The sequence below is a fragment of the Neolamprologus multifasciatus genome, chromosome 9, assembly GCF_963576455.1.
Source record: "Neolamprologus multifasciatus chromosome 9, fNeoMul1.2, whole genome shotgun sequence".
NCBI classification, from domain to species: Eukaryota; Metazoa; Chordata; class Actinopteri; order Cichliformes; family Cichlidae; genus Neolamprologus; species Neolamprologus multifasciatus.
Window position 1 is genome coordinate 25995207 of NC_140447.1, and position 27947 is coordinate 26023153.

The following is a 27947-nucleotide window of genomic DNA, read 5'->3' on the forward strand; positions in this document are numbered from 1 at the left end:
ATCTTAAAGTTGGTCTGAAAATTATCTTAGGGTATATTTCTGTGGTAACCTTTTAAGTTCATGTGTTGGTTCCTTAACCCTTTAAGACCTACCATAGAACCAAGTCAGCGAGAGCTTATATTATATTTTTACATGCTGTGGAGCCATTTTTGGGAGCATTTCAAGTTGCTATACATCAATACAACCATTACAGTCTAAATTTTAATAATATGCATGCATTAAGTGCATAGTAATTATATAAATTGCAAAAAAGTGCAATAAACTACAAAAAAATTGAAAATCGTTTTTGTTTTTCAACATATATGTCTAGTTAGAGAAATTTAAGAGGCTTATCCCTCAAAACTGTAAATACAAAAAGTTGCACAAAATAGTTTCCCACCACAGGAAATTTATTTTGAGTGTCTTCATAGTTTTATTTTTGAAATACACCAATTTTTATATACTGCAGGAAAAACAAAAATAAATATTATAATGCAAATTTGCAAAAAAGCAGCATATGCATCAAAATAAACTATTTCCAGCAGTGCAATATGAGTCCTAAGCATCCCAGAAACGACACAGAAAGTCATGAAGTCAAAGATAACTTTTAAAAACACCAGTATAAGCTCATGAGGCCCTGATGGTAAAAAACTACATTTCCACAAAATGATGTCACTTTCGGTTTCAGGCAGGTCGTGGCGGACATGCGATAGTTCGCGCTGATGGACATAGGAAGTGTTATGAACAGCTGATCGGATCGGCAAAGCGTGTTTCTGGAATATTATGTTTTTGTTGCTGCAAGTGCTTTTTATGCAGTTTTTGTAAAGCTATATGTGGAAGGAAACTGTGACCGAAGACAAGCTGATGGCATAAGATGTAAGTACAACTCCTCCGGTTTCATATGCAAAAAAAATTATTGCACTAGCTTACGTGGTTGCAGAGCTACCGGGATTTAAAAATAGTTATGCAAAACAGAGCGTGCCCGCTCCGACCGGTTTTAAAGGGTTAAAATATATTCAGATCTATTCCCTTCCACCTTTTCATTAAGCCTCCAAGCACCGCTGTTTGCTGTCTGCCAGCCACTTGCCTCATTGTTGATTCTACAATTCCCTGCAAACGTGAGATACGCAGCTTGTTATTTCAACTTTTTAAACTTTATGAAGGGCATCTGTGAAGAAATTACATGTACGGCTGGATGATAGTGCAGCTGCCGTGATAGGCTGATAGCCACACTCGTCAGTCAAAAGATCAGCCCTGACCTTAACATAATCCAGCGTCATTCACCAGTTAGAACCTGTGGTCAAAGATGCTGCAGAACAGTTTCCCAATTTATATTCTGATATTAAGGTCTGATCAGATCACCTGTTTCTGTAGAGAAAACATGAGACATGAATATTTTATTAAAATCATAAAAAATAAAAATATTACAACTTTATTAAAAAAATTTATTATACGCTTGCTGTTGTTATATGTTTAAGTTCTGAACTTCCTTGGCTGATTGTCTTCATTACTTTAAATAGTTTTAAAATGTTACTGTTCCCTTTACAAACTTGAGCAATCTGGTTTTTAAGGGTTACAGTCAATAAGATGATGACCTGTAAGATGTCTTAATCTACAGACGTGGAAGTATTTTTGACTAATTTTCAGTTGTGCACCAGGAGCTTCAGCTTGTCTTTCTATTCTGATTAGAGGCAGTTTGTGATGTTCTGTCCAGGGAGTAGTACAAACCTTTGCATGAAGTCATTCTGGGTAATTTCCTGTACTTACAATACTCTGATAGTCTAAAAATGGACTTCTGGAAACTTGTCAAAGTCTAAAATAACTTTCCTTTTTGCTAAAGCATATAGTTAGGGCTGGACCAGGTGACCCTGAATCCTCCCTTAGTTATGCTGCAATAGACGTAGGCTGCCGGGGGATTCCCATGATGCATTGAGTTTTTCCTTTCCAGTCACCTTTCTCACTCACTATGTATTAATAGACCTCTCTGCATTGAATCATATCTGTTATTAACCTCTTTCTCTCTTCCACAGCATGTCTTTTATCCTGTCTTCCTTCTCTCACCCCAACCGGTCGCAGCAGATGGCCCCGCCCCTCCCTGAGCCTGGTTCTGCCGGAGGTTTCTTCCTGTTAAAAGGGAGTTTTTCCTTCCCACTGTCGCCAAAGTGCTTGCTCATAGGGGGTCATATGATTGTTGGGTTTTTCTCTGTATCTACGAAGCGCCTTGAGGCAACTTTTGTTGTGATTTGGCGCTATATAAATAAAATTGAATTGAATTGAATTAAAATGCTATAATGCCTCTTTAATCATTTGAACTGTCTTTTCTGTGCTCCGATAATTTTAAAAAAAAGAAATCCTTTGTAAACGTCAATTAGTCTTTTTACCTTGATAAACCTGCATCACACAACACAGTGTGTCACTGGAACACAGAAGTGAGGGATTCTGACAATAGGCCTCTTTTGCAGATACTGAATTAAAGTTATAAATTATTTGTGCTTTTTCTTTCAAAATCAATAAAATCTCTAAGTAACTAAGCAGAGTACTTGATTGCATTCACCTTACAGTTGTAGATTTATCTGCAGAAGTGGTTAAATGAGCACCAATGATAAATGGCACTGCTATTATAGTACTGTGCATGGACTTTTTAGCATAACTTTGTTTGGTCTCACATAAGCAGACCTTACTTTTTATATATTAGCTGTAATAATCAGTTAATAAGTTTAATATTCACGAAGTCACGCCGAGTAAGCCGTGTTAATAACCCCCATGAACCTCTTTATTGGTTTCTACATGAGCTCTGGCAACCAGGATGGAGTTATGAATCTCTTGTTTATCATTTAACAGCACAGTTTTGAGCCAGTGAGAACAGTGAATGCTGATAAAAAAGGCTTGCATGTTTGCTCCGTCTTTGCAAATCAGTCATGCATTTTCCAATTACAGCTCTACAGTCACCAGACCATTCGGAACCACCAGAGCAGAGACAAACAAGAAGATTAAGAAAAAATGATACGACACACAATCGCATCTCTAACCAGACCATGACAGAAATAACCAACACAGCCGGACCCTTCACAGGAAAGGCAAAAATGGAAATCTTTGAACTGCGAGGGTGAAGTGAGAAATAGGCAAAAAGATATGTGGTGACGACAGAAGCTGTTGTGATTGATTACATGTGATGTAGAGCAATTAAAAGAAATTAACAATTTGCATTTTAATAACATTATTATCATCAGTTAAATGAATTCATTAGTCTTGATTAGTTTGGTATCAGTATGACAAGTGCAGCTCAATAGAGCGTGATGACACTAATAGAAGGCTGAGGAACGCAACAGAGCTGAGACAGATAGGAGGCTTGTGGTGAAGGGGGGTCATATATGTATGGGGAGGGGGGATTTTGTAAGATAAACAGCTTCTAAAAACTGTGTATGAAGAGTGCTGCACACACACACACACACACACACACACACAACAAATCACATCAGTGTTTGGCTCAAACTTGCATGTTTTTTGCCTTAGATGTTGAGTATATAAATTTCAAATAGTGCTGCAAAGCTCCACAGACTTTTGCAATGGGTTTAAGTGTTCCATTGTTTGGACTAAAGTTACCCCAACTCTATAAAAGATGGGATCTGACTGGGATTTCAATATGGGAGTGAGCTACTGGAATGAAAAACAATTGGTAGATAAAACAGATAAAAATCAAGTTTATGACTGATGTAATTTAAGTGAAACATATACAGTAAAGCCATCCAGGTGTGAGCCCACTCACACCTGGATGGGGGAAAAGGCACGGTCAGGATCCTGTTTCTTGACTTTTCCAGTGCCTTTAATACAATCCGGCCCTTTCTGCTTCAGGAAAAACTGAACAGGATGCAGGTGGACCCCTGCCTGGTGGCTTGGATCTCCGACTATTCAATTCAATTCAATTTTATTTATATAGCGCCAAATCACAACAAAAGTCGCCTCAAGGCGCTTCATAGATACAGAGAAAAGCCCAACAATCATATGACCCCCTATGAGCAAGCACTTTGGCGACAGTGGGAAGGAAAAACTCCCTTTTAACAGGAAGAAACCTCCGGCAGAACCAGGCTCAGGGAGGGGCGGCCATCTGCTGCGACCGGTTGGGGTGAGAGAAGGAAGACAGGATAAAAGACATGCTGTGGAAGAGAGACAGAGGTTAATAACAGATATGATTCAATACAGAGGGGTCTGTTAACACATAGTGAGTGAGAAAGGTGACTGGAAAGGAAAAACTCAATGCATCATGGGAATCCCCCGGCAGCCTACATCTATTGCAGCATAACTAAGGGAGGATTCAGGGTCACCTGGTCCAGCCCTAACTATATGCTTTAGCAAAAAGGAAAGTTTTAAGCCTAATCTTAAAAGTAGAGATAGTGTCTGTCTCCTGAATCCAAACTGGAAGCTGGTTCCACAGAAGAGGGGCCTGAAAACTGAAGGCTCTGCCTCCCATTCTACTTTTAATGCATTTTACATTAACTCTAAGAAGGTTTGATCTGTGCTGAAAAGCCGCTCTCTGAATTTGGTGGAGTGCAAAATGATGCAGTTGATATTAACAAAGTCATATACATGGATTGGTCTTTTAAGTAAAACATTTAAAGGGAACATGCTAAAATATTAAGATATACACTACATACACATTAATTTTGAATATAGAGAAAACCAGCGTGCCGTGATGTTGTGCTCAAACCACGTTATCTAGCTAAACCTTGCAAGCTGACAGCTTTCTGTAGGCTTTGTATGTGAAACCCTGGCTGCTTTTGAAACTGTCATTGGTGCATTGCAGTTAACATAAGGGGAACTCAGGACTGTTTACCCAGCTTAGGTAAGACTACTCATACTCCTCTAGTTATACTTTGACCTCAGAAATAGTACACTGAAACAGAATGAGCATCACTTCTGAAACATTCAGCTACATTTGGAGTTCTTTCCAAATGGAGGGAGGATCTGAAATATCATTAGATGTGATAAAATCGAACCCAAGTCCAAGTGTATCAATCTGAGCAAGGGTTCGAGATTGCCTTTAGAAACACAGAGTGGTCCTTTAAAAAATACTAATGCTATTTCTTTTAATTAATTTAAACCTTTTGGCCTAAGAAAATGTCATTCCTTTTTAATATCAACCATTTATTTGGTCTTATTCAGCTTTGCTGTTTTTTCTTTTGCACCAAGTCTTGATTAAGTGTTGTAGTTAAGTTAAAACTGTTATCCTCAGCTAAAAGACACCCCCACATAAATAAATAAATAAAAAGTTCCATATATGTGTGATTTCTCTTGAATATTATGGAAATTAAGTTCACTTATCTTGTGTTACTGTGAGCACAGAAAGACAACAACCTTCTATAGAAATCCGCAAACCTCGATTTGTTTCATGTATAGTGGAAAAATATCTTTCTGTGGACAGTATCATCGTGCACGAGGAAGTATGCAGATACTTGTTTTGGATTTTAAGCTTTAGGTCTTTTAAGTCCCACCTCAGCTTAGCTGCAGCTAGCTGTTCACGTGGTTGATGAATCAAAATTCATTACCTTCGATTTGCAGTATTGCAATGAAACCAACCAGTTAGTAACTGAACCTTTGTAAACACATGACCATAACTGAACTGAGCATCGTTCCCGGCAGATGAAATGATTAAAACACATCATATCAAACACTAGGGATGCAACGATACCAATTTTTTCAAACCGATACGATACCGATACTTGGATCTGAGTACTTGCCGATACCGAGTACAAAAACCGATACTTCTACCACACACACACACAAATGCAATGAATTGGAAGACAGGTTTTATTTTATTCTCTGCTGATAAAAAATTAAAATCTTAATAAAAATGACCACAAAAAAATTTCAAGTGAAAAATAAGCACTTCTGTTAAATTATTGCAGAGTCTCCACATTGTAATTTAACAAAATATCACTGAACTATTGGCACTGTCTCGAGCTTTCGGAATAATAAATAAACACTTCTGTTTGGAATAAAATAAATACAAATTAGGTTTGAGAATAAAATAAACTTTTAAATTATTGCAGAGTGTCCATATTGTAAACAAACAAACAAAATAACGAAAGTATTTGGCATTGATGAACAAACTCCTCATCTGCCCGTGGATCATCAGTCCACTGTGCCGTTAAACCAGGAACTGACATCGCGCACACACTGCTTGTCTTTACCTCTTCAGAAAGTTTTGGCACCATTATCTCCCTGATTTTCCACGACCGGCACTGGCTGGTCATCCAGAGTGATAAAATGAGTCAGAGCCTCTGTTATTTTAACTGCCCGTGGATTTTCTCTTGACATTTTTCATCATTTTTCCAAAACCTGAGTTAAATTGGGCTGTTCGGGTCCACACTGCTGACATTTTGTTTAGTCTAGCTACAGCAGCCTCCAGTTTCTCTTTTTTATCTGGAGCCGCCAGTCTCACTCGCCTAACCCTGTGCCTGTTTAGCGTGGGATGTCCCCCTAGTGGCCAATCTAAAAAACTACAACAGAAATGACAAAACACCCTCTGATTAATGAAATAAGTTGGTATCGGTTCGTGGTATCAGTTAACTTTTACGAGTTAACCGATACCACATTTTACAGTATCGGCCCCGATACCCGATACCAGTATCGGTATCGGTGCATCCCTATCAAACACATAATTTAAGATGGTTGAATCCTTGAATAAAGTCCATATTAAGAGCTAATGTAATGCTCTCAATAGGAAGGAAGAACCAATTTCTCCTTAATCGGTAGATCAGCACCAACATGTCTCATCTGCTCCTTGCAATTAGTACAATTACTTACCAGAGCTCTCCCAGGACTACTGCAGGCATGTACGTTATCTGCATGATTCTATAGTAGGTCCTGATGGGAGAAGATTATTGCTTCCACAAGCCAGCTCTTACTTTTGTTCCTCTCTTCTTTGTATATCCTCTCTGTGCTCAAAGAAAAAATTTAAAGCAGGGATTTTTTAAATGCATCATGACTACAGCAGCCCAACTGAGGATTTATTTTTTCTGTCTTTAAAAAAAGAATCGTATTGAAAGTGTTGCGTGGGGGCTGAAGCTAAAGCTTAGGTAATTAATTTAGCCAAAAGCAGTACAATGCAATGTTAATTCTCTTTACTGATCATCATTAATTAATTAACGGTTACATTTTTGAGATAAGACAACTGCAGACATTTATGGAGCAATAACACAGACGCCATTCAGCCAAAATCTGCAAAAGCTGAAAATACTTCAGGGAACTACATAATCTGTCTGAGCAACAGAACCACGTGTACTACCTACGTGTGTGTGTGTGTGTGTGTTTGTGTGTGTGAAGTGAAGAAGTGGGTGTGGCTCTGATGGCTGATCTGACAGAGCCTCTTGTGCATGATAAAACTATACAAAACAAAATATAAGATGTTATTATGAGATATAAATCAAGATCTGATATAGTGTAAGTATATATAAAACAACAAGGGCTCTCTGTCTTTGGGTTAAATAATATTCATTTGTTCCTTTTTCAAAACAAATGAAGCACAAAAACAAGTCTGCCAAGATATCGCAGCACTGTAGGGCACAGAATGTTTGACTGGAAGATCCTAACACAACAAACAAAGAAACAAGTAAAAATGGAAAAAAATAACACACGTTGGTAGTATCAAAAAACAGACTCAATAGATCACTGGCAGGTTTACAGTTTTTATTGAAAAGAAACGGCGAGTTAACTGAAAGAGGGCAAGTGGCTCAGCAAAGAGGTCTCTCAGAAGGAAAACGACTGGGAGCTCTGCCAGAGAGAGGAGGATAAAATGGCGAAAATGAGTATGAAATAATCTTGCAATGCTTGAGACTAGAGTCTGAGACCTTACTCACACTCTGAAATTCTGAGGAGTTATTTGCTGGCAGGCAGAGAGTGAGCAGCAGAGAGTGAGCCGACAGGTGAGTTACAGGTAAGTATTTTCCTTTGCGGAGTAGAACAGAGGTTGTCTGGTAGTGTCAGTAAAACCCCTCAAGAGGAATGAGACAGACAGGCTTCAGATGGAGAAACAGCGTTACCAGGAACAAGCAGGTTTCAAAGAGGACCTGATTAAATTCATGCTGACAATAACTATCTGGCAGAGAAAAGCGGCGTCAGGCTGCTCTTAAATAACACCACCCCGATGACTTAACTGGTAGATAGAAGGGAAAACTCCACCCACAGCTCCACCTGATAGAGTGAGAGAGAGAAAGACAAAAGATGAAAAACCTACCCGGACCACAACAGTTGGCAGGGAAGAAAAAAACATCTGAAATTGACAAACAGGATGAATCGGAGGGCGAATAAATGACAGCACGGCTACTGTTATTGTGTAAAACATTACTGTAATCACTTAACATTTGTAACACTATACTAAATTCAGTGATCAGATTCCAGTTACAGTATTGTTGTTAATTGTATTGCATAGATTTTTGAATTATCTGCATATGGGCAAAAATGGTTGAGTGCTCCCACAATTTTGAGGAGTGGTGGTAAAGATATTACTCCTTTTTTGCACACAGTGAAAAGAAAAGAAAATAGTGTTAACTGCCCAGAGTATAAACAATTGTCTGCTGCTGAAAACATAGTATTGACTCTTCTTCTGCACAGACAGCATGCTAACACAAAGCTAGTAAAGCACCCAGGGTAAAGTTAAAGCTGACTCAGCAGGTAGCACAATCAATCATGAGCAGTGAAGTATATAAGCGCTGTAGCCTCCATTTTTACCTGCACTTGTTTCTACGGGGAAAAAACTTTGATGTGATCTTTGGACATGAGGCTCTAACCTTCAGAATGAACCAGAGACCAAACTGAACGAGGCACGAGCCGCACAGGAAGTAGGAAGAAAAAGTCAGAGGAAATCCTCAGAAAAGAGGACGTTGTCTGTTCTTCCATTCATCCAAACATTCAAACATTTCTTACCAAAGAAATTTGTGACTTTCTGCTATAATAACTGACTAGATCCTTTTGGGTACTTATAATTAGGTTGTCCTAGCATTTACAAATATTCATCTTCCTTTGGCTGCTACACAATCATCTGCCTCCATCTGGACCTTTATCAGTCAGGTATGGAATTATTCTCATCTGCATAAAGATTTGGCAAAACGTTGGTGCTGGATGTCCTTCCTGATGCTGCAACCCTGCCCATTTATTCAGGCTTGGGACCAAATGAGTACAATGGCTTGTGCTCCGTCTCACTCCACCCCGTGTTCCTTGCAATAGGAAATACCAGATGCAAAAGTTTCTTTGAAATGTTCAGATTTCAATATTAGATTGTGAGCTGAAAAATCAGAGCAACATCAGCCAGTCCTGCAATGAACAACAGTTTCAAAATGAAGTGTTAAGCTGGCTGAATGTGCAGTTATTGAGTTGTTTTTGGACCGTAGCCTGGTTGTGTGTATCTTGGCAAATCTGCTTGAGGGGAAGCCTTTTGTCAAGTGATTCGTACTTCCTGTTATCACCATACAGACAATTACCTGGATTCACTGAAAGGCGGGATAAATGATAATGAACCCGTGTTATATCATATTAAACATGTTGCAGCATAAAATTGTTTCATCACTTTGTATCTGAATAACTGTGATTTGTTTGTGGTTTGCGGATCTTTCCAACCTTTGACAGGAAGCATTAAACGGTCCGACATTGTTAACAGTGTGCTGGAATGAATACATTGCTGACAACTGGCTGCATCATGTCCTTTAACAACATTTTTGTTTCAGAATGTCTGGGTATGGATTTATGTGTCTAGCTTTCTGACATTTCCTTTTGCTTTACGTTGGCTGATCTGACACTGAGCACAGCTGAGAAGTAACTTGCACAATTAAACCACGTTAAATAGGTTAACAGGTGCTGATAAAGGCACAGAAACATTTTTATATCCTTTGTACTGTAACAGGAAGTCAGCGGGGTGCACTGTATGTCTCCGCGTCCTTTATGACCTGTGAATGAGTGTATGTGTGGGTGCTTTCTGTCTGATATCTGCTGCTGACCATGTGGGTGGATGGATATGTGATGTGTATCAGCAGTGACTATTTGTGCAGAGAGGTCTTCCTCTAAAAAGCTCGCTGCCACAGGAAGAAGCACAAGTCTGGGAATACCTTTCCTCCAAGATCAATAAACAGCTTAACCAAGTATTTCACAGTGTGCTCCTGGGGGAGTGTGAGCCACTGCACGCAGTGCAGGACCAGGTCCTCTTTTACATCATTCAGCTTCCTCTTAAGTAGGAGAATTGATACACAGCTACGCGATCTCCATTCATTTGCGAGGTCATTTATATCATTATTGCTTTTCTTGTGCGTGGGAAGGGCGAGGCAGTCTCCTTCCAAGCAAATGGACTTCACTGAGTTGAGGAAATTGAATGGATATATTCAGTGAAATGTGTGCGACAGGAGGAAATATCAGGCCAAGAAAAGCTAAAATTTCCTCTGGGGCTTCATTGTGTTTGGATTTGTTGCACCAGGCAGAAAGTTTTATGACATACAATGAATACACAATATCCTACCTGCACTGAAGTCAGCAATAAAGGTATTGTGCGCGCGTGTGTGTGAATGCGTGTGCTAATCCTGCAGTAGATGGGGCTAAAGCATCTACTGGAGGAAAAAAAAACAGCCCAGTCTTTTCACAAGGCTTGTTTTATACTAGCAGGTTATAATTTAAACGGGCGAATTAGACCCAGGAGCTGACAGGTGCTCCTAATGCACTGCTAATGGCGAAGCGGAGTGCCAGTTTGCAATTTTCTCCCACTGACTGATGACTGAATTCCACTCCCCATCCGAGTGTCCTCAGGTATCCCTTTGTGGAGATATCCATAAACAAATTTGTGGAGGAGTAGGAAGACTGAGCTTCTGTCAAGACGCATGTTGGGATTCTCCATATTTAAATGCACCTACTAAATGAGATCTGGTCCACTTTCTTACCTCTTCCAATAACCTGGTTATTACAAACGGATCCCCAAATCCCTGCACTCTGCAAATTAAAGACCCTTTCTTTCACCGGAGTCTACGATATCCAAATGGTTGTCAAATATGTCTCCTAGGATTGCCGGAGATGTGAAGGATTTTTTAACGGTCGAGGTGTTTAGTGAAAGCCAAAAAATTGATTACAGCATCTGTAATTGATGATTATGCCCTAATAGACTTTAAATACCTTGTGGATTGAACTGTTTTTAATAATGCTCAGCGTGAAGCAAGTTTCAGGGGGATTCCCAGAAAGATTCAATAAGTGTACAATAATCATGATAAATGACACGTTGAAGTTGTTTGACTTCATTAGCCCCTCCTCAGGAGGAGGCACGCTTAACACCGTGTATAAGGAGTGAGTGTAGGCAATGACAAAGGACCTGGGAAAAAAAAAGTTGATGAACAAAGTACTTGAGGAGTCCTGAAAGTACCAAGTGATTCTTTCTTCCTAATCCATAAATGACCAGCTTGGCCTATTAGGAGATGATTTAAAGTGGAGACCTCTCGACCCTGAAGACAGTTCATAATCACTGCAAAATCATTAAAGGGTGTGTGAAGCATGGCAGATAGATAACAAGCTCTGATTCCTCTCCCATTACAGCTGGCCTGAGTCCCAAAAGTGGTCCCGCTACACAAGCTGCTTCACAGGCATTTGGAGGCCGAGGGTGACTTTGAAAGAGTGCTCGACAAAGCCTTTGCCTTTACATGCAGGGGAGCGTGCCTTCGGTTGTGCACCAAAAGCGCAATTTATAATCTGTCTGACAACTTCCCCCCAGCCGGCGCAAAAACGCATCACTCATAGCGGCTGCGCTTTGCATATTGCGAGTCAAAAGCGTTTAATGGTGAGATGTAACTTCCCTCTCTTTCCATTGATCATGTGGCAGGCTGCGACTCCCATGAGCTGTGTGCATTAAGGCCAGTGACAAGCGGAAAACATTACAAATGAGCTTTAGCAAATTTGCAAGGCAGTGTCACCTCTTTGATGTATAGATAAGTGGTTGCTGACTTTTTCCCTCCTTCCGTTAGCCTGCTTCACTCTCTCCGGTTAGCCCCTCCCCCTCCTTTCCATCCATCTCCACCTCTCTTCTTCTTCTCCTCTTCTGCTTTTGGATTAAACAAAACTGATGCCTGTGAAAAGTCCCCGTGATGAACGCATCGTCGTTCTGATGAGGCTGAGGGTGAGCGTGTCATAAATCATGCCCTCGAGAGCGAGGCAGCGGGGGGAAATTGTACTATGATAAACACTGAGAGGTGGAATGAGCAATAGTTTTGTCACAATACGGAGGCGCCTACGTCCCCCTTCCCTGTGAAATGTGGCTTTGTGATTGAGCCTGGGCAGGAGATGAGCCGAGAGCTGTAATTCAGGCAGCTACAGCCGAGGAAGGTTTTTGAAGCCACATGCATGCGTGACACAAAAGCGAATGATAAATTGTTATCCAAGCTGCGAATCTTATTCTTTTTTCACTGCTCTGCCAGACTTGGTAGACAAGTAATTGAGAGAGAACATGCAAACAAAGCTAATGATTTTCCTCCCACTTTACATTTCTTTCCCTGAGGCTCTTGTCTGCGAAGCTGAGCTCATACATCTTTCACTAAGTACAGCTCGGTGTCTCCTGACCCCCCTCGCACATTTTGAGGCAGGGAGAGTTAAAATGTCTACTTTTCCCTGACAAAAATAGAAGTCAGTGTCTCCTCCACTGATGATTGCATACTGTCTGGACCCTTTTTTGGAGAGGATGAGTTTGGTGGTGTGGATGCCTGGGGGTGTTTTTCTTCAGATAAAAGGGTATTTACAGTTAATGAAAGGACCAAAAATTCCTACAAAAATAACTGTAGTGTGTAAACTATGGGGTGCTAAGGTTCATGTATATCAAGTGTGTTTTTTCAGAAACAGGACTGAGCTACCAGTACTTAAAAATGGGGATCGGCTTATTCACTGGATGCAGTTGGTGGCCACAGTGTCTGGGTCTGAAAAGTAAAGCCAAAGTGAAGAATCAAGGTGGTCGGATTGATTCAAATTAATACTATTGGTATTGATAACCCTGATCAATATTCGTGTCATAGCATCAATGCTTTGTTTCTATCATCTACGTTCAGTATCTAGCCCACAGATTTGTGCTAAACAAATTATCTTTTGGAAATGAACTTGCATTATGAAAAATGTCTGAACCTTTTTGTGCCGACTGTCACGTCTATTTAATTATCAGCGTATAGCACAATTAAACAGAGGTTAAGTCCTTTTCCATTCCACAGTCCATGTCTCAAAAAATCTAATTTCAATATACACAAAAAGCTGAAAGGTGTATTTCATTGTTTTAACTAAATACTGAGGAAAGTAAAAATCACAGTGATTTAGTGGTTGTTAAAACGTGTTCAGAATTTGCTAATTGATGATAATTCATCGCATAAGTCATGCTACACTGCTTTCATTAGATAAGCTGCCTTTATATGTTAAAAGTCTCAGTATTGGTATTGATATCAGAATACTGGCCCTGTATTAACTTTGCAGTATCAGCACCAATAAAAAAAAGTGGGTAAAACCTGCATTATTTGTGATGGCCAGCAGCAACGGCAACTTTTGTCTGGTTGTATCTGCTAGTTAAGTCTGATGTCAGTCATCTCAATTCCCCAGAATAATCAAATATTGAGAGTTAAAAATGGTCATATTCTTTAATTTGCAATAAAATCATCAGTGTTGATTATACTTGTTTTTATATATATATATATATTTCACTTTAATAAACCCATGCCACTGCTTGAACCTTCACATTGTGCCACAGTCATGCTAATGTATAAATCTTTGCATCAAAATAAAACTGGTCCTCTTCATTCATTTCACTTAATTTAGTGCTGCTCTTAGAAGAAGAGTTTTACAGTAATAAAGTGTACCAACCACAAGCTAAATGAAATGCTTTCACCTTTACCCTATGCTATACTATTATTAATTAGACTAGTACATCACATAGAAGCCAAATATATATTCTTCCACTCCATTCATTCTGCTTTTGTTTTGTTCATTAAGTTCACCATTTTCCTGTAACCTCCATTACTCACATCGCACATCGTTACCCAAATGGAACGAGATTACATCGGTGATTTCAGTGTTATCTTTGTGACCTGGATGGATATGCTGACATGCTGTATAAGCGCCTTTTTATGGCCTTCTGTGTTGCAACACAGTCTAACCAGTCTTGGTTACCAAGACGACACCTTCTGCTGTCCCAGACATTTGAATTATTGTATTTTTGTCCATTAAAGGACGCCAATGTCCATATTTTGGACAGAGAAGACAGATGGTTCAAAAGACGTCCAGTGAATGAAGCCATCTATGTCCACTGTGAACGACCATCTTTGAACAGAGGCTGTGGCTTATGACACTAACTGTCTGCCATCTATAATCCAATTTTGAGATCCCTTCCCAGACGCCTTAACGCCCACTCACATCCTGGGCCATTTGACCTCAGGAAATCACTTGACAAGGTGGGGCTAGGCTGCACAATGGGTTCACCCGGAACCTTGGCTGATTGTGACCCACACCCGCTTTCAACACCTCGGCTCGAGTGATTAGATAGAGGATCAATAGGGGGTCCATGACACTCTTGGGGACACTCCCACAGGGCATAACATCTGGGACTCTCCACATATTGCTCTTAGAACCGATGAAGCTTCTCAGATGAGAGGTGAAATGTCTTCAATAAACTTAAAGATGTACAGACACTTTTCTTTCCAAGCTCCTTAGACTACGATGACCTGGATGACTGAGAACCTTCACAGACAAATGTCCTTTAAAGGAGTGTTACTCATCCAGACCAGTCCAGGAAATTTCACATTGCACCAGGTGGGGAACAGCTGTAGACAAAATATATGTCATCCTGTGACTCAGTTATTCTTCTAGTGTGAAAAAACCTGCACTGTATGCCAAATGTAGCAGAGATCTCACAGCAGTTGAGTATCTTGATACAATTATTCACATCAAGTGCCCAGATGAGTAAAGAATGTACATTTAGCTAAGAGATGAACTCTTAATGAGTTGAGTTTTGTACAGTTCTTAGATTTACATTTTTTCAAGCACATGGTCAAGCTAGTGATTTAAAGAGTCCTTAATTTTCTGAAACTTTGTTTGCATTATATTAGGGGACGACACATTTTGCTTAATCGTGTTTATTTAATTGTGGGAATTGTGACCTTGATTTGATTCAGATCAAATTTGAATCATTGTGCAGCCGAACTTTTGAGACATCAATGAAAAAGAGGACTTAAAAGGTGATGGTTTGAAAGAGGAGTGAAAGAAGCCATCTATGTCCACTGTGAGCGACCATCTTTGAACAGAGGCGGTGGTTTACGACATCAACTGTCTGCCTGAGCTTTGATGCGAATTCCATGATAAGGTGGGGCCAGGTTTCACAAGGAGCTCACCCGAAACCCTGGCTGATTGGGACCCACACCCAGTTTCACACCTTGGCTCAGGCGATCAGAGGATCATCAGGGGGTCCTTTTGTCCCTCTGTGGGGGGGGGATACTCCCACTAGGTTTAAATCTGGGACTCCCCACCATTTGACCTTAGAACTGAAGAAGCTCCTCGGATGAGAGGTGAAACGTCTTCAAGCAACTTAAAGAAGTCCAGACGCTTTTCTTTGCAAGCTCCTTTGACTACGATGACCTGGATGACTGAGAACCTTCACAGACGAGGACTTAAAAGCTTTAGTTGAGTTGGAAGTTAAGAGGAAATTAGCAAGCTAGTTTCCATCTAAAGATATGCCATGTTCTCACTGAAGTAGTTTTCTGAAAACACAAAGAAAATTTAATATCATGGTTAAACTCAGAGGGAGGATTAAATCATTCTCTCTCAAAGTTCATGTTGAGAGTCCCAGATCGGCAAAGACAAACACTGTCCTATTGCAGGAAGAAAATGCAGATATTCGACAAAACTTTAAGCAAGAGAATATGTCTGAGCCCACCCACAAGAGATTAGTCATTAAAATGTTTCTGCATGGTTGCATGGTTTGAATTACTCGTTATGAAAAGGTTCTGATCCTAAGCTAAATATCCATCCTGAAATCTAAGTGTGCCTGAGGGTGATTCTTTTCAGAAGCATTCAAATATTAGTCGTCCATGACACCCCGAGCACATAGTGTATGCTCGCTACGCAAAAATAGTGTTAATATAAAGCCTGACAGGTTTGAGAAAAGTCGCATATTGTTTTTGGGAGTGTTTGTTTCTATTGAATTAAAAAGGAAAAAAAATGAACCATAAACCACTATAACGCAAAAGACGACATCCTCAATCATTGCACTTGGGCTCATGAATAGACTTAGTACAGCTTCACTTAACAGGCGGATAGACATCTGTGAGAAAATTACCCATCTTCTCACAGAATTTATGACCTCAGTCAGCATTTTCCTGATGAGTTTATAGCCTCAATCACAAGTTTCAAACTAGATGATAAAGCACGGTATTCTTTAGGCCAGAACTAAATTGTAATTGACAGATTCTGACAGTATAAAGGCGGTCTGTCTCCAGTTTCTCATTTAGAGCCACCGCTCGCTCTTCACATCCAGTTCTAAAAAGCTGAAGTGGTGATGACTTCACTAACAAATGGGTGATGTCACTTTGACTACATCCATATTTTACACAGTCTGAGCAGCTCATTAACTTCATGCATAATGCAGCAGTTGTGAGGACTTGGCCCATGTCAAAGGTCACACTCGTTTTTTTGCATTGTTTTCTGTTCTATTTTAATTGAATACACCCCTCTCCTCTGCTTCCTGCCCTTGTGTGTTTTCCACCAGTGTGATTACTGCTCTGCTTTAACAAGTGTCACCTGTGTTCAGCTCCCCTTCCAATTATGTACTTAGACTTCCTTTCTTTCTCCGTCTCATTGTATTTGTTTTTGCAAATTGCAAACAAGTGTAAACACAGAAATATTCCACAACGATGCAGAATTAGCCCGTAATTGACCTAAGGGCTAACCCCTATAGTGGCTCCAGCATTCAGAATGACTCACACATCTCCTGTTGTTTGCTGTAAGTGAAAAAGGACAGTTCAAGTCAGTGCCTACCCTGATTTTCCTGCGGTTTCTGCCATTCTAACAGATCTACAGAACAATCTAACACAGTCTCTTATAAGGTGGTAACTTCAAGTAAACACTGACACAGACAACAAACAAGAAAGCAGGACCAAACTTTGAAAATAGGCCGAAAAGATAATTTTTCAAAACTCCTCATCTCTAACAAAACATGTTTGATTCATCTTGATAAACAGCAGTCTGCAACTCCTTTTTATGCAGTGAATTTACTATTCCATGTTTTACAATCAGCCTCAAATCAGTTGCAACTGGGGCACTGAAGTCACATCCATGTATTAACCCGACTCTCAGCCGTCATTCCACAGAATCTCATTTAAATCATTGCTCATTATTAACACCCCAGTGAGTATACCCCAGAATGAACTGATTCTCCGTGACACTAAAATATTTCTATGACGTTAGTAGGCTTTGTGTTCTTTGAATGCCATTTTGTTATATTATAGTGGCAGTGTGGGTGAGCAGAGGTTGTTTCATAAGCAGAAAGCCAGAGGCTTTCCTTGAAAACTGCTACAACACGCATAAACAACGTTTGCAATGTTTGATAGTAAGACAGTTTTACGTTCTGTATTACACAACATAATACACAATGTAAAACTGTATATTTGCATTAAATCTGCGCTCCTAGGCAGCTGCACTTGCAAGCTGTCTTGCAGAACAACATATTCTATGTCATTCAATAAGCAGTCTGCTCATCTTTACCCACAGATGTCATAATTCATATCATTGCTTTCTGTCACCAACTTGGGAGATTCCCAAACATGTCTTTCTTACTGCTGCCATCATTGACTGAAGAATCCAGCCACTGGTTCTTCTGGCTGTCTCAGGATAACCAAAAGGATCTCCATCTCATTACTTTGTCTGTCTATGGACACTTTCTTAACTGTGGAAAGATAAACAAAAAAGGCATATGAAAACCTGCTGAACCAGGTTAATCAAAACTGCAGTTGCCATGCTGAAACATACGCACACATGCACACGGAGAGATTCAAAAGCATGAAACAATACCAGCTTTGCAACTGTGGCTGGTAATTAAGCTTCCATTAGGCCCAGCTATAAGCCATCAATACACACGCACTTTCTGTGGACACGTCTTTTTGTCGGCAGGCTTCAATCATCCACCTGCAGAAATTAGAAGTGCGAGAGTTTTAGCAGACATAACATTAACTGTGTGGGACATTATTAAAGGCAAAAACAGCTCTTGAAGTGTGACTGAGTGAGGCTTTTGTGCTTTTGTCCAGGCTGAATCTCAAAAGCATTTTGAGGAACTGCCATTAAAACTTGAACAGCACTTTATTTTGGTCATCCCCTAGCTTTTTATCTGCTGCCACCGCCACCTGGTCAAATCTTCGCTTGTCCAGCCCCTCTGAGGTTGAGGATTTGTGGCTGAGTGAACAAGTATGGGACAGACTTTGCTGCACTGTAGTAGGTGTATAAATAGGAATTTATTTTTTCCTTAACATGTGGGGATTTTGATGGGGTGACTATGTAACCAGAGCGTTACACAGTAGCTCATCTGGCTCGGGATAAATGACAGCTCCCAGCTTATTGTAATGTGTGAAGTACAAAAACAAAGTGATACGTTTTGGTTGGCTGCGCTGCATAAGCCAACAAAAACTCCACCGAGACGTCGAGGAGGCTCAGACCCATTCGTATCCAGGACAAATAAATCTTGTTCACCTCCCAGTGAAAGTGTTTGTGTGGTGGTCCATCGACTCTGTTGTCTGTTTTGGCGTCTTTCTCCCTGTTTTTTGTTTGGCTACTTTTTAGCTGCATTCGTCTTTATTTTCCTCCAGCTTTGCTTTTGAATATCATGGTGGACTTTCTCATTTCCTGATTTATTTGTATTAGTATTGTTATTCTGTTCATGCTGTGTTCATTCATGTTTTAGTATTTAGTGTAGGTTCTCGTGTATCTTCTTGTTAAGCTCTCGGCTTTTTTTACCGTTCCCCTGCTGAGAATCTTCCTGTTTTATTTTGCTTGTTCCTCTCTCATGTGTTTTGCTCTTAGTTTTACTTCTGGCCTAGTTGCTGCTTTAATTAGTTTCAACCGTGTCTCGTTACCCTCCTGTGTCCCCTTCCATTGATTGCCTCAGTGTGAGTATTGAAGCCCTGCCTTCCTTTAATATTTGTCAGGGTGTTTGTGTTGCCTGTCCTTGTGTGCTCCTGATTATGTTTATGGATTTTGTCTTTTGCTTTGGTGTTTTGGACTTTTCTCCACTACCTAATTAAAGGTCTGTTTTACAGTCTTGTGTTTGGGTCCAGCTCCCAGCTTCAAACTATGATAGTCTGAGTTCAGGAGTAGTAGTACAAGAAGCTTATGCCTGAGATGCAATAGCAATTCTTGGGAAAATGGAAAAGAGCGTGTAAAATAATAACTATAACCTATATTGCTAGAAATGTAACCTTGACCTTGACCAATATGGATAATGACCTATTAGGCTTATGTTTCATTATATTGTGACAATGCCTGCAATAGCACGAGCTCATCAGCTGAATGAGCTAAAAACAAGCTCATTTTCATAGTATTGCATCTGCTAAACATTTGCATTTTGGATTGCAATTAGAAGCATATTTGCATTAAATTTTTATCTGAATAGCTTAGAAAAAGATTATTCAGTGAGCTGAAACCCAGCTGACAAAATGTTACCACACGGCTGAGGTGTTCACACAGGCTGATAGGCTTTTGAAGGCTGTGCTAAAATGAAAATACATTTATTTGTGATTCTGGACAGTGTAAGAGTCAAACAGTGACTTTGAACAGAACTGGTTGGTTGAAATATTACATGGTAGTAAAATAAACTGACTAAATCATCTCTATATGAGTGTCATAGCACTTATGTTCAGATAATCAATTATAATACCTGATATTTGGGCTTGATAATTGAATCATAATCTTGAGGGATAAGAATTGAGATTCCTAAATCAGACTCTTTTTTTGTCCTCGCTCAACCTACCCAGTATAGCTAACTCGATGCTTAAAACAGATCTCAGTAGCTGCTTAATTCGTGTCTCACCCACACTTCGGGTGTTTCTGTTAAGCAGCATAAAAGGACCAAGACTTCATTTAGTTAGCAAAGATGGCTTAATTTATTGTGTTGCAAACAATCAGAGACAAATTGTTGCAGGTTAGTTATGTCTCGCTCGATCAAAATGGATTTGCTTTTCTACTGAGATGGTTTAAGGAAAGTTAATTGCACTGTAGTAAAAATGTAATGGGTCCAAACACGAGGCAGCTGTATTCCTTATTTTCCTTTATAATCATTTCCAAAATGATGCGGTTGTTTCCTTTAATTGTTTTGTTGCAGCAGATGTGCTTCACTCACCTCCACACACCAGCTTATTATGTGCCGACTAACTCACTCTTACACATAAATGTCTGCTTGTGCAATTGTTCCCACATCAATACGCAGACTGAAACAAAGCGTCGGAGCAGTCTGTCAGTCAGCATGTGAACATCGTGCAGGAGCTAGCTCGCATGTCTCTTCGTCAATAATTGAACACATCCAGGGTGTGATGCGGTGTTTGGGTGCATTCTCATGGTGCCATAAAGGTACTCAAGTGTGAGCAAAACACAGCCTTACTGTAAATATTAACCATATTTAACAGCATGGAAAGCAATTACACAGAGGCTGAATTAAACCATAATGACCAGTGAGACAAATGAGGACGTCACAAGGAAATGTCTAATAAAGACTTAACGACCTGTTTTAACGGCAACAAGCATATTTTGTCAACAAGAACGTCTTTGCGTTTGCTTCGGGTACCCGATGATGGACAGTCTCTCCCAGAAACAGCGTGTCTCCTGAGCATAGCACTTATGCCAGTTTTTTTACTTACCTCTGGAGCAATCACAGAACTAGACATGCTGGATTTGACCTGACAAAGGAGTCTTATTACCCTTCCATAATTGGAAAGCCAAGTGAGGAGGGGGCGCCATATCATGATTCCATTTACAATATTTACAACTCAATAAACATTTCGTTTCATCCTCTGTCCTTCATGCCTGTGAATTCCAGATAACACAGAGGTTAAAGAGAACACTAAATATAAATTGGCTCAAAGAGCATATGGAAGTGAGGACTGAAGGATGCCTTTGAGATTGCCACCTTCACATTACTGCCAAATGATATTGGGTGTGAGGCTTGAATTAGCACTGAAATCAGGCGTGGGATACAATCAGGCTTTTGAGGGTCTAGGAGCTCCAGCAGACATGTTGGAATATCCGTGGACCGCTGACTGACTCAAAGATGACTTGAACACAGGCCGTGGGCTTAATGCATGTTATCCTACGAGGAGTGGTGCCACCCGCTCCCGTCTGATACAGCTGAAGCATGTCGTACTGCGGCGCTGTGAGAATTTAATAGAGGGGAAATTGTTAGGTTGTGTCTGTGCAACACAAAACTGGCTGAACATACAAAAAGTCATGTCAAAATGCAGTTACCCGTGAGGTAAAAGCCAGCCCCTGTACTCCCACCACTGGCAGCTGAAGTGGAGTTTGAAATCGTTATTACAGTTTTTCTTTTTTTTTGCCTTTGCATCATTGCAAATGTTATACAGGAAGAAGAAGAAGAGGAAAACATAGCTATTTATTAACATGTCAGTATTATTGTATTATTTAGTATTATTATTTTGATACACATGAGAACAACCATCTCTAGCGCTGTAAGAGAAAAAGAGAAATTTTCCAGTGAGGAGCAGTTCTCTGGGAGAAAATGCTGCTGTCTGAGGGCAGACAAGATGAATGGCCAGTCTGCTTCAAGCTGGCCATCAAATAATCATCAAATAACCACTTGTTACATCAGCTAGAAGCTAAACGCAGGAAACTGAGGCTACAATTCACATGTTCACCAAAATTGGACAATAGAAGATTGTTAAAATGTTGCCTGATGGTCTGATGAGTCTCAATTTAATGCTAAATTTCAGATTGTTGGGTCAGAATTTGGTATGAAAGCCTTCGATCACCAGCTCAGACTTTAGAAATGGTGGTATAATGGTACGGGGAATATTATTGCTGATCACACTCACCCCTTTATGACCTGCATATTATCCAGGATAACACACCATGCCACAAAGCTTGAACAGGACAATAAGTGCACTGTACTCAAACGGCCTCCACAGTCACCAGATATCAAACCAAAAGAGCACCTTTAGGGTTGTTACGTTGATAGATGTGGTGAATTCAACATCATGCATGTGCAGCAGTAACAAATCAAAATCTGAGAATGTTTCAGCACCTTGTTGAATCTGTGCCTGAAAACCTAAAAGCAGTTCTGAAGGCAAAACGACAGTCAAATCCAGTAGTAGAGAAGTGTACCTAATGAAGTAAGTCCAATGCCAGTTTCCCACTTGTGCATTTAACTTTTATTTTTTGACTTTTTCATGTGAAAATGAAAATACAAGGTGAGTTGCTTTTCGACACTTCTGTTGCCCAAATCATTGTTTAATTCTCCAGGATGTACTCCATAAATGCAGTGCAATTACTGAGCATTAGGAAGTCAGGAGATCATATTTGATTGATGTTTTCTTGTAGACAGCATGTCTGTCTACCAATATAACATCAATATACTCCTGGCGAACATTGCTGTCTGCTTTCACAGTCTGAATTTAGTATACACGAATTCTGAAGAACACTAAGCATAGCACGCTGACTGAAGTGCTAAAATAATTACTAAAAAAATAACCATCTGCTGCCCAAGCCCTATCAGATAAGACTGCACACACATGGACACACATACACTCTTCCTTGGCTGTAATCCTCCGTCTACAGTGAACTCCCAGGGAGAGGTTACTAACAGACGTGCTGCTTGGATCCACGGTGTATTAGCCTTGATGAGGATGCAGTGGTGTTTAGCAACGAGGGGCTTCTGCCGTGGAGTTTGTACACTACATTAGCATCTGCTGGGCCATACGATAGGAGATAAACCTGAAGCGGGCGCGATGCATCTTCATTAAAGTCACCACCTCGCAAAAACACTGCCAAACACTCTCTGTGGCCAGATGCCACCTTTAAGCTTGGTTTGTTTGTTGTCGTTGTTGTTGTTGTTTTTAGAAACGGGTTTGACATGGACAAGCGAGAGAGCCTCAATTTGGGAGAGCGCTTCGTGCCGCTGCCAGGTAAATTTAGACATCAGTCTTAGTTAAACAATTACATGCTAAGATGCTAATTTACATAGTTTAATGGCAGCAGGGTACAACTATGGAACAGGCTTCTTTTCCTGCAGCTGCAATGCGTTAGTCACCCATTCAGTCAATTTCTTCCCAGTATTACTCTGTCAAACTAAGTTTGTATACTGTGGTGGCAATAATGTGCTTCTCTTTCAGAGAAAGACACGACTATGGACCATGTCTTATGTGACAGCTGGTTTAAATGAAGCGTTTCCATTACAGAAGCTCAAAACACTATGGCAAGTTATAAGAGCAGTGATATGCTCCGTTCCCATCAGCTTGTCATTATTTGGCCAGTATGCAATTTCCATTAGCTCTTTGTTGTAGTTGTACTAGCAGATCATCACTGGTTTACATTTCTAGCAGTCTTAGTAATGATGCTGGATGAATTATGTTTGAATTATCTGACTTTAGTGGACCCACAAATTGATTATTGATTATCAATTCACAAGCAGGTAAGCACCTAAATTTAGTTCATGAATATTCCGATAATGTTCAGGATGTGTAAAACATTTAGAAGTTAAACTGGTGACAATAGCTATGAATAATAATAATAATACGCTGTTTTGATGTGCTTGTTACAGCAATGGTGCATTTGCGCTGTAGCTAAATACAAACGTAGTATTTATACACAACTATTTCCACCACATGCTGCTTTCTTATACCACAGGCAAATATTTACTAATACTTTTAACTGTTATGTATATTTTTGTAAAATGTTCATCATAGACAAGAAAAATATATGTTGAGATTATTTCCACCATTCAAAACTGTTCAAATTTGTCACAGACTGACCAGTTATGGTTGTTAAATATCAATCACATATTATTATGTCACACAGTAAAATTTAATCTATATTTAACTTTGATGATGGCATGTGTTACAGGCCTTCGATGGGGTCTGTTTTTAAACTGTTTTTTAACAGATAAGCAGAGACAGGAGACATCAGTTGCGTGCGGTCTGCAGGCTCTTCCTCGTCTGGTTTATTAACAGAATTTAACAACGTCCTTTTCTTTCCATTTAGACACACATTTCTCTTTTAACAACACAAACATTCAATTAGGTCCATAGCTCAAACCCTTTTGGTTACCTTGCACTCTCGCAAGAATAAACTTACAAAATAATCATTGTATGAGTGTCCTTTACAGTAAATCTAACCAATTCTACTGCATTTTAGCATCAAAAATATTTCTGTGCAGCACCATTAACACTGCAATTAACCTGCTTATGTCGCCGTTATACTTTCTTTATACTTTAACTGATTCAACAATATATTACATTTTTAACCAATAAACAAAAATATTCTTCCATTGCTCACAAACAGTTTACATCAGACTATTTACATTTCACACATAAGAACTGGGTAGGTCCTAATCAACTGTAACTTCCAATAATGTCAGGATAAAAGAATTGTCTAAGAGCTGCATTTGTCACAAAATAAAACAGGTAATAAGACCAGCTACCTATTTAGACTACGAGTCAAAGGGCGGCTTCCGTTACAAATGGCGGTAAAGTTAGCTTTCTCTCAATCGGTGAAAACACACTCTCACACAACATTCGCGGTCTTTAAACTAAGACAGAAAAAGGTTTCTTGCCTTTATATGTACATTACAGTGAGCAAACTTGAACTACTGACCTGTTTTATTAACAGAAAAGCAGAGACAGGAGACATCAGTTGCGTTCGGTCTGCAGGCTCTTCCTCGTCTGAGGCAGAGAAGCGTTGCAACTATCGCACTCACCACTATCTCCCCCTTGTGGCAATGCCACGCAATTACATTGTCCATAACTCTAAATGAAAAGTGCAATACCACCATAAAATCAGGTCTTTTACATCAAAACAATTCACAAAAAAATTACAATTGTGACCATACACTTGTGGGCGTCACACATGCATTCACTATTCATGCAATGTCATAATTATTTCCATCCAGTTTTTATTATGGGAGTGTCAGACCACTAAAGTCCTCTCCAGTATTTCCCAAAGACATCCCAAAGATTCTCCGTGTATGTGTGGACTCTGTGGCGGCCATGTGGGAGCATCATGTCGTGACTTCTGAGCCTCTCTCTGTTATAATGTCTGTAAATAAACTGCTGAACTGTTTCTGGTCTGAGTCCTGCGCTTATGTCCATATTTACTAAGAACTTCAGTGTCACGGATTGAGCACTTCTGAACAGGTGAGTAAACAGGTAGGCTCAATTTTGCCACAGAAGTGTATGTGTGGGTAGATTTGGCAGAAGTAAAGATAACTGTGATTGGTTGAGGTTGTTTTAAGTCCTGGTTTGATTGCTTACTTGTTTACTTTGTTATGGCAGGCTGCAGGGAGGCAAGCAGACAGGCCAGAGGTGCTAAGGGGAGGTGAGCGGTGGAGAGTGGGAAGGCAGGTGAGCAATTGGTAAGTGTTTCTCTTTTGAGTAGAAGTAGACTGGCTCCAGGATACAGTTGAGTTGGATTTGCAGGAGTCAACTTGAATTTCCCCACGGGGAAGCGTTTCTAGCCGTCAAAACACCCAATGATTACTATGAGACACACAAGAAAGTGGAGTTAGAAAATTCCGAAGGCAAGAACAGAGGGGGAAACATTGGTAGCCTAATTACTACCACTGAGGAGGCAACAATCTGGCAGATTGTGGAGGCTCAATCTGCTCTTTAAATACTGGTTTGATGAGTCGATGACAAGAGCCTGTGAAAACTGGAGGGCCTGCCTGCAGATGAGCGAATCTAAAGCGCCAGCCTACTGCTCCACCTGAGAGGAGAAAGAAAGAGAAAAAAGAAGGAAAACAAACCTATCTTGCCGGGACCATGACACTTTCACAACTGAATGCTGCTATTGCCATTTTGGAATAACTAACAGGAAAAAACCTGGTTGTTGTGAATTTTTAGGCAGGCAGCTCACCTCATTGTTTGTTCACATTGCTCAACCTAAACGTCCAATGTAATGGAAAACTATTACCTTCAATATATAATCTGCGGTTTTGTGTTCTGAGTAATTTTTATCTTCTTTATGTATCTATCTAGTGCCCCATTTTTTCAAAATACTCACTGTTTGACTCTCAATACATTCAAATTCAAAGACTCATTATACTACACTATTTCCCCAGCTATTGAAATAAAGCAGTAAAATGAAATGGGGTGGATTATCTCACAGTTGCATTTGTAATTAGTATGCAGTCATGGAAAGGAAAAATTCTATATATTAGAATAACGATTTGCAGTTTCAGTGCCTAGCTTGCGATTTCCATTTGATGCTGCTCTACTCTAAGTCTTTTTCTTGTACTAAACTTTTGTTTATAAGCAAGTATACAAGTTCTCTTATGTCAAAGCGCCAATCTCAGGACTTGTATTTTGAATGTTGGTATAATGTCACCTATCTGGACAGTAAGTGACATTTATAAGGAGAAGGAAAAACCAAAGCCAAAGTTCAAGGACCACTAAAACCATAAAACTATTCAGACTTCCCCTTTTCACGGGTTTCATTCACCTGAGATTCTGTAACCAGCCATCAATCCGCCCACCTGCTGAGCATGCCAGTATGATAATTTTTGGGTACAAGAGTAGGTGTGTGGGGATAAAACACAGTACATCTGATGAAAGCAAAGCCTTGTGGACTGCATTAGACAGATTAAAGAAGCTGAGATCACCTGGTGAGTCTTGTCACAGTTTGAACTGATCAAGGAAAATTCTACTAGTCCAGATGATTTACTTCAGAGGGAGAGACATCTTCCTGAGAAACACTGATCTCCCTCCGGTCACCCTGCGTCTTGCAACTGACATTTCATCTGTGCTTTGGAATGATTGTATTTTGGCATTTATTTCATTCAAACAGAGAAGGTCATTGTTGTTTGTTCCTAAACTCAGTGCTGAAACACAAAAAACAAAAACACAAAGCAGGTTACTTTCACAAAAGAAGACAGTCATAGATCATAGCTTATCTGTTTACAAGAGGAGTTCAAAAAGAGATAATCCATATAGTTGATTGTCATTACTGCTGATGTGCAATCCTTTCTTGCTCCTATGCTGATTTGGGCCACACACACACTGGAAATTGTACTGCGAATCCACAACAAAGTCTTAAACATTTACAAACATTTACATGGTTCAGATCATGAAATAACTTTTAGCATAAGGGGAAAAATACCTGAGTAAATACAAAGTGAGGAGTTCATTTTCAGAAAGCTATCTAAACCTAACTGATCTTTGCGTTAAATCTCCATTGTTAAATCGTGGATCAAATGTGATTAACCATATTTTTTGGAAAGCTCAGTTCATGTTCACTGGCCACATCCAGGCCTGATCACTGCCAGGCCTGTTTAAGCAAGGAAACATTGAAAAATAACCTGTACGATAAAGTGAAGTAGGTTAAAATCTCAAGAACCAACACATTATTCCACAATCCAAAGAAACTCAAAAACAGCTGAGAAATGAAGTCATTGACATCTATCGGTCTGGAAAGACATTTCTAAGGCCATTTTGGAAGTCCACCGAAAAATTGGAATTGGTAAACATTCTCAGGAGTGTCCAACCAAACCTACCAACGCTACCTCATCTATTACTTAACAAGAAGGTCATAAAAGATTCCAGGACCGTATCTAAAGAACTGCAGGCCTCACTTGCCTCAGTTAAGGCCAGATTAACAAAGAGATTATGCATAAATGGCATCCACGACACGAGTTTCAAGGCAAAAAACATTGCTGACCAAAAAGAACACAAAGGCTTGTCTCATATTTGAAAAAAAAAAAAAAATCAGGCATGGACTGATCAGGC

The 27947-nt window shown here is 39.8% G+C and overlaps 2 long non-coding RNA genes across 2 annotated transcripts in view; one reads left to right on the plus strand and one right to left on the minus strand.

The window, feature by feature from the left end:
- Nucleotides 1–76: 76 nt before the first annotated feature.
- LOC146511680 (uncharacterized) overlaps nucleotides 77–27947 on the plus strand; it is a 302155-nt gene continuing 274284 nt past the window's right edge. Inside the window, exon 1 of the long non-coding RNA XR_014876155.1 lies at nucleotides 77–983. This is a non-coding gene — a long non-coding RNA (uncharacterized LOC146511680). The remainder of the gene's footprint in view (nucleotides 984–27947) is intronic.
- Nucleotides 16807–27899, minus strand: LOC146511681 (uncharacterized). Its single transcript, XR_014876215.1, has 2 exons — nucleotides 21463–27899; nucleotides 16807–21368 (listed from the first exon to the last, which is right to left on the minus strand). It is a non-coding gene; the product is annotated as an uncharacterized LOC146511681 (long non-coding RNA).